General features: G+C 35.6%; 1 pseudogene; it reads left to right on the top strand.

Annotated features, from left to right (window-relative positions):
- The first annotated feature begins 7,341 nt into the window (after positions 1–7,341).
- On the top strand, positions 7,342–7,770 carry LOC113909970 (annotated as a pseudogene).
- The last annotated feature ends 1,034 nt before the right edge of the window (positions 7,771–8,804 follow it).

Here is an 8,804-nt window from a genome sequence, read left to right as displayed (position 1 = left end):
AATAAATAAATAAAATCTTTTAAAAAAAAAAAAAGAAGTCCTAGCAACAGCATTCAGACAACAAAAAGAAATAAAAGGCATCCGAATCGGCAAAGAAAAAGTCAAGCTCTCCCTCTTTGCAGATGATATGATACTTTATGTGGAAAACCCAAAAGACTCCACCCCAAAACTGCTAGAACTCATACAGGAATTCAGTAAAGTGGCAGGATATAAAATCAATGAACAGAAATCAGTGGCATTCCTATACACCAACAAGACAGAAGAGAGAGAAATTTCTTTTTTTTTTTTAAAGATTTTATTTATTTATTTGACAGAGAGAGAGAGAGACAGCAAGAGAGGGAACACAAGCAGGGGAGTGGGGGAGGGAGAAGAAGGCTTCCCGCCGAGCAGGGAGCCTGATGCAGGGCTCGATCCCAGGACCCTGGGATCATGACCTGAGCTGGAGGCTGACATTTAACGACTGAGTCACCCAGGTGCCCCAGCCCATAATTAGAATTATCTGCTGTAGCCTGAATTGAGTAGCAGTTATGATGAAATAAAGAAAAGGCTTTCATCCCAAATATTATGTTTCTTATCAAATTTCACAAAATGTACCCAAATATCACAGTGCTTACAGCAATTTGTAAGATGTATTCAATAGTGGAATTCTTTGTTTCTGACAAAGTCATTAAACCTAACACTAATGAAATTCTCACTGTGTATTGAACATAAGAAAACTGAAAGATGTTCTTGATCATACTTGTGGACAAAGTGCCCCCATCCCAAAAGAATTCCATTCTTTTTCTAGGAAACAATATATAAAAGAAAAGTAAAGTATCTTAGGAGGAAGAGGATATTTTAAAAAAATCAACAAAAGATATTTGTCTGTGATAGTAAGAATAGGACAGACTATGCTACAGTAACCAACAACCCCCAAATATCAGAGAGATAATCCAGGAAAAGTTTACATTTACACTTTATATGTGGCTTGTATTGCTCTACTATATAGCTGCTCTCTAAGTGTTGACTCAGCGATGTGAGCAACCTGCATCTTACAGCTATGCCATCTGAAACTCTTGCCTTCCAAGGTCACCACAGGAAGGAAAGACACAGGTGGAGAGGCACAGCAGGTCATAAATGACCAGCAGTGATATGTATACCTTCCACTCAGTAGCCATTGGCTACAACTAGTCACATGAAGCCAACTTCACAGGAAGGAAGAATGGAAAATGTAAAGAGCATATGGCTATTCGATGGCCACTGACTAGCTCCACCACATTTTCTGAACAACACAGAGAAAGAAGTGAGCTAAAATAATGTGAACACATACTGGCACTGATGCCAACATGCCTTCTGTGCACTGTGCTGAGTTGGAGTTTACTATGAAAAAAACTAAGACACATAGCAAACAATCAACAAAAACCCCCAGACATGTTCCCTTTCCTCATGGAGCTTCTTGGCTTAGTGCTTTACAGAAGCCCTTAGCTTCTTGAAGTATTGTTCTTCCTACCTGTAGTACAAAGATAATAATACCTCTTAATAGCATTATTTTGAGGAACAAAGAAAAAGTGGTAAGAATTTAATGAGATAGCATATGTTAAACATAAAAAGATGTCTCACACATTTTAGGTGATTAATAAATGTTATTTCTCTTTCCCAAAGAACTATATAAATATCTACAGCTAATACCACTTCCCCTGGGAGAACATGCAAGGCAGTGATTGAAAGAATGGGCTTTGAAGTCCAACAGTGTCAATATAACATGAGCTGAGTCATTTAATCACTATGCCTTTCTGTGCATCCCCTCCACATACACTACGTAACAGGAGCAACTTAGCTTATTTCTGTCCCAAGTTTTGTCACTGATATAAATCAGATGTTTGAGAAAATTTAATGATATCAAGAGAATCATCAGCAAGTCCTTTTTTAAATTTTTTATTGTTATTTTAATCACCATACATTACATCATTAGTTTTGGATATAGTGTTCCATGATTCATTGTTTGTGCATAACACCCAGTGCTCCACGCAGAACGTGCCCTCTTTAATACCCATCACCAGGCTAACCCATCCCTCCACACCCCTCCCCTCTAGAACCCTCAGTTTGTTTTTCAGAGCCCATCGTCTCTCATGGTTCGTCTCCCCCTCCAATTTCCCCCCCTTCATTCTTCCCCTCCTGCTATCTTCTTTTTTTTTTCTTAACATATATTGCATTATTTGTTTCAGAGGTACAGAACTGTGATTTAACCATCTTGCACAATTCACAGCACTCGCCATACCACATACCCTCCCCAATGTCTATCACCCAGCCACCCCATCCCTCCCACCCCCCCACCACTCCAGCAGCCCTCAGTTTGTTTCCTGAGATTAAGAATTCCTCATATCAGTGAGGTCATATGATACATGTTTTTCTCTGATTGACTTATTTCACTCAGCACAGCAAGTCCTTTTTAACCAGCCACTGTGTATCAGTATCCCAGTACTATAAATTATCATGCTTCCTCCAATCCTGCCAGCTCCAGAGTGGTCTGGTCCAACTTAACCCCAGCTTGGACCACATAATGTTTGTTCTTCTTTAAGCCTAAGACCCAGAAGCATAAATAATGTCTACCCCTGTCATCTTCAGGTCCCAAAATGGGGTTCTTAGTAGTACTCTTATGCCTTTACCATGCCCAACTGCTCCCATGGGCCCTAAAATATCACAATGAGTTTATAGAGACAGAAATTATTTATAAATACTACCTAATTTGATTTGAAGAAAAGGGAAGATTCCGGGGCCAAAGTCTTGGCCTTGGCACAGATGAATTCACGATGCAGATTTATATAATGAAAGAATACAACAAACCGTTAAGAGGCAGAAAATTTAGCAGAGAGCTTTGATTTTAACTTATATTAAAGTAATGACCCCTACAGGTAAAATAACCATGTTTGTATTTCTCCCTACATCATTTCCTTTAAAGGAAAAGAAAAATGAGACTATGTTATATCTGTGTGCTATTTTGTTTGGAAAGATAATTAGTAGGATACTTGGTAGCTTAACTTCTATAATTTCTTTGAAGTTTTCCCTTTTTTGCTATTGTTTAAATTTTCATGTCTTAGCTCCCTGGTTGGACTGTAAGTTTACTGAGAGATGGAAAGGTTTCTCATACTTCTCATCTTAGTGTTAAAAATAGTGGACTTTGTCAACAGACAGTTCTGAGTTTGAGTCCTGACTCCCCACAACACATGTAACACCAGGTAAATTATTTAACTGCTTTTGTTTCCTCATCTGTTCAAAGGAGAATAATACTTATATACTAGGTTGAATAATATCCCCCAAAGATTCATTTCCTTCCCCAAACCTCAGAATGTGACCTTATTCAGAAATAAGGCTATTGTAGATGTTAATTCAGACAAGATCATATGAAGTAGTGTGGACCCTTAACCCAAAATGACTTAGTGTCCTTATAAGAGGAGGAGAACACCATGTGAAGACACAAACAGAGAGGGAAGATGGCCATGTGATGACAGAGGCAGAGACTGGAATTATGAAGTTGCAAGCCAAGGAACATCAAAACCTGCTGGCAACCATCACAAGCTAAGAGAGATGCACAATAGAGACCATTCCTCTGAGCCTCCAAAAAGGAACCAACTCTGCTGACATCTTGATCTGTACTTCTGTCCTGAGCCATGAGAATAAAATCCTGTTGTTTTAAGCCACTCAGTCAGTGGTAGTTTTATACAGCAGCCCTATAAAATACAACATACTTTATAGAATACCTATAGATTTTAGTTGAAGTAATTTATATAAAGTACTTAAGCATGATGCTTAGCACATACTAATCATATAATAAATGTTAGATTTTAAATATTTACTGATTAAGAGAACAAGAGTCAATATAGAATATACCAGCACCCTGTCCTCTTCATTCAGATATTTTACTAGGCAGAGAATAAGGCAGTTAGAATCTTCCTTTTCTAAACTCCAAGAGTAGAATGAAGCATGTAATCACATCATTGGATAGGTCCTGACAAAAACTCAATAAGGGGACATCAGCCTTACATGACATATTAGACCAGATGGACTTAATAGACACATAGAGAACATTCCATTCAAAAGCAGCAGAATATACATTCTTCTCAAGTGTGCATGAAACATTATCCAGAATAGATCACTCTTAAGCCACATAACAAGTCTCAAAAAATTGAGAAGAAGACTGAAATCAGATCAAACATCTTTTCTGAGCACAATGATATAAAACTAAAGATCCATTATAAGAAGAAAACTGGAAAAATCACAAATATGTGGAGATTAAACAACATCCTACTGACCAACTAATGGGTTGAGAAAAAAAATCAAAGAATAAATAAAAAAATGCCTTAAGACAAATGAAAATGAAAATACAACATATCAAAATCAAGAGGATGGAGTAAAAACAGCCTTAAGAGAAAAGTTCATAGTGGTACAGGCCATCTCAAAAAAACAAGAAAAATCTCAAATAAGCAATTAAGCTTTTACATATAAAAGAACTAGAAAAAAAAACACATACATAGCCTAGTTAGTAAAATGAAGGAAATATTAAAGATCAGAGCAGAAATAAATAAGAGACTAAAAAGACAATAAGAAAAGATCAATGAAACTAAGAGCTGCTTCTTTGAAACAATGAACAAAATTAACAAACCTTCAGCTAGACTCATCAAGAAAAAAGCACACTCAAATAAATGAAATCAGAAATGAAAGAAGAGAAGTTATAATTGATACCACATAAATACGAAGGATCACAAGACCCTACTACAATTATACATACAATAAATTTAAAAACCTGGAAGAAATGAGTAAGTTCCTAGAAACACATAAGCTTCCAAGACTGGATCATGATGAAATAAAAAATCTGAAGAGACTGATTACTAGTAAGGAGATTGAATCAGTAATGAAAACTCTCCCAACAAACAAAAGTCTAAGACTAGATGACTATATGAGTGAATTCTACCAAACATTCAAAGATTTAATACCTATCCTTCTCAAACTCTTCCAAAAAATTGAAGAGAGAGTTCTTCCAAACTCATTTTTATGGGGCCAGCACTGCTCTAATAATAAAACCAGACAAAGACCCCCTCAAAAAAGAGAAAATTACAGGTCAGTGCCCCTAATGCACATGCAAAAATCCTCAATAAAATATGAGCAAACAACTACAACAATACATTAAAAGGCTCATATACCATAATCAAGTGGGATTTATTCCAGGGAGAAAAGGATGATTCAACATCCACAAATCAGTCAATATAATACACCACATTAACAAAAGGAAGGATAAAAATCATATGATCATCTCAACAGATGCAGAGAAAAAGAAGTTAGCAAAATTCAACCATTTATAATCAAAACTCTCAACAAAGGGAGTATAAAGGAAATATGTCTCAACCATATATGACAATCCAACAGCTAACATCATACTCAATGGTGAAAAGTTGAAAGCTTTTCATCTAAGATCTGGAACAAGACAAGGATACCCACTCTCGCCACTTTTATTCAACATAATATTGGAAGTCGTAGCCACAGTAATTAGGCAAGAAAAAGAAATAAAACCATCCAAATTGGCAAGAAAGAAGTAAAAGTATCACTATTTATAGATGACATGATACTATATGCAGAAAATCCTAAAGACTCCACCAAAAGACTGTTAGAACTAATAAATTAATTTAGTAAATTTCAGGATACAAAATCAATATACAGAAATCTGTGGTATTTCTATACACTAACAATGAAGCACCAGAAACAGAAATTAAGAAAACAATGCCATTTACAATTACATTAAAAGAATAAAATACCTAGGAATAAATTTAACCAACAAGCAGAAAGTCCTGTACACTGAAAATTATAAGACACGGATGAAAGAAACTGAAGAAGATACAAAATAAATGGAAAGATATTCCATGCTCATGGATTGGAAGAATCAAAATTGTTTAAATGTCCATACTACCTAAGCAATGAACAGATTCAATGCAACACCTATCAAAATTCCAATGGCATACTTCGCAGAACAAGAACAAATAATTTGAAGATTTGTATGGAGCCACAAAAGATCCTGAATAGCCAAAGCAATCTTAAGAATGAAGAACAAAGCTGGAGGTGTCATGCTCCGATTTCAAACTATACTACATAGCTTATAATAACCAAAACAGTAAAGTACTGGTATAAAACCAAACACACAGATCAATGGAAAAGAAGTGAGAGCCCAGAAATAAACCCACACATATTCGGACAATTAATCTACAACAAAGGAGCCAAGAATATAAAATGAAGAAAGGACAGTCTCTTCAATAAATGATGTTGGGAAACTAGACAGCTACATGCAAAAGAAAGAAATTAGACTATCATCTTACATAATACACAAAAATTAACTCAAATAGATTAAAGACTGGAATGTAGGACCTGAAACCATAAAATTCTAAAAAAAAAAAATAGGCAGTCAGCTCTTCAATATTGATCTTAGCAACATCTTTGTGGCTCTAACTCAAAAGGCAAGGGAACAAAAGCAAAAATGAACTATTGGGACTCTTTTAAACTAAAAAGCTTCTGCAAGGCAATGGAAACCACCACCAAAATGAAAGGCAATCTACTGAATGGGAGAAGATACTTGCAAATAATATATATCCAAAACATATAAAGAACTCATACAACTTAACAACAACAACAACAAAAACCCAAACAATATGATTAAAAAAATGGCCAGAGGATCTAAATATACATTTCTCCAAAGAAGACACACATATGGCCAACAGGCACATGAAAGGGTGCTCAACATCACTAATGATTAGGGAAATACAAATCAAAACCACAAGATATCACCTAACACTTGTGAGAATGGCTATCATAAAAAAGACAAACAATAACAAGTGTTGATGTATACTATACACTGTTGGTGGGATTGTAAACTGGTGAAGCCACTATGGAAAACAGTATAGCAATTTCTCAAAAAAATTAAGAATAGAACTAACATATGACCCAGCTATTCCACTTCTGGGTATTTATCCAAAGAATATGAAAACACTAATTTGAAAAGATATATACACCCCCATGTTCATTGCAGAATTATTTACAATGACCAAGCTATGGAAACAACCTAAGTGTCCTCTGATATGAATGGATAAAGAAGATGTGGTATATTTATACAATGGAATATTAGTTGGTCATAAAAAATGGGAAATTTTTCATTTGCAACATTATGGTTGGGCCTTGAGGGTATTATGCTGAGCAAAATATGTCAGACAGAGAGATAGACAAATACCATAGGATTTTACTCATATGTGGGATTTAAAAAACAGAACAAATGGGCCAGCTGACAGTAACGAGGCTGAGAGGCTGTTCACAGAGTAAGTGAAGATGAATGCCAGAGGACTCGGATCTAAGTTAAAGGACAGTATTCTAGTTAACTGAACTTTCAGCAAGTGGACCTTTTGAAAGTCATGATCTTCTTCGAAAAGGCCTTCCTTGTGTAAAAAATGAACTTTTGCCCAGTCATCCTCTTGAATTATCAGAAAAAAATTTCCAGCTCAACCAAGATAAAATGAATTTTTCCACACTAAGGAACATCCAGGGTCTGTTTGCTCCACTAAAATACAAATGGAGTTCAAGGCAGTGCAGCAGGTGCAGCGTCTTCCATTTCTTCCAAGTTCAAACCTTTCACTGGGTATCTTCTTGAGGGGTAATGATGAGACTACTGGATTTGAAGATATTCTTAATGACCCATCACAAAGTGAACTAATGGGAGAACCACACTTGATGGTGGAATATAAACTCGGTTTACTGTAATCTCTTGTGCTGTTCATGAAAATAGAGGGGCTGCATGTTGTTTATAGTCATTTTTACTATAATTTGATGTACACAACATTAAAAGTACTGACACATGAGAAAAAAAAAACAGAACAAATGAACAAAAATGAAAACTAAAAAACTCATAGTTACAGACTAGTGGCTACCAGAGGGAAGGGGTTTGGGGAGTGGGAAAAATGGGTGAAGGGGATCAACTAAATGGTGATGGATAGTAACTAGACTTGTGGTGGTAATCACTTTGTAACATATGTATACAGATGTTGAATTATAAAGCTATACACATGGAACACATTTTCTTTTCAAAAAAGAACTGAGGGTTGCTGGAGTGGAGGGGGTGGGAGGGGTGGGGTGGCTGGGTGATGGACCCTGGGGAGGGTACATACTATGGTAAGTGCTGTGAATTGTTTAAGAGTGATGAATCATAGACCTGTACCCCTGAAACAAATAATACATTATACATTAATAAAAAAATTTTTTTTTAATTTTTAAAAAAGGAAACATGAAAGATTCCAAATAGACAGCAATCTTACTCTATGCATTAAGGAACTAAAACAAGAACAAGCCAAGCCCAAAGTTGGCAGAAGACTGGAAATAATACAGATTAGAGCAAAGATAAATGAAATAGAGAACTGAAAAACAATAGAAAAGATTAACCAAACTGAGTTGTTTCTTTGAAAAGATAAAATTGACAAATCTTTAGCTAGACTAACCAAGGAAAAAAAGAGAGAAGACCCAAGTCAACAAAATTATAAATGAAAAAAGAGACATTAAAACTTATACCACAGAAGAACAAAGGATCATAGGAGATGTCTATGAACAACTATATGCCAACAAACTGGACAATCTACAAGAAATAGAAAAATTATTTAAAACATACAACTTACCTAGATGAAATCAGGAAGAGATAGAATATATGAGTAGATCAATTACTAGAACAAAGGTTAAATCAGTAACCAAAAATCTCTCAATGGAGAAAAGCCCAGGACTAGATGTCTTCGCTGGTAAATTTTACC

This window comes from Zalophus californianus, chromosome 6 (genome assembly GCF_009762305.2).
Source record: "Zalophus californianus isolate mZalCal1 chromosome 6, mZalCal1.pri.v2, whole genome shotgun sequence".
In the NCBI taxonomy this organism is placed as follows: Eukaryota; Metazoa; Chordata; class Mammalia; order Carnivora; family Otariidae; genus Zalophus; species Zalophus californianus.
Note: the sequence above shows the minus strand (reverse complement) of the source record. Positions and strands in the feature narration are given on the sequence as shown.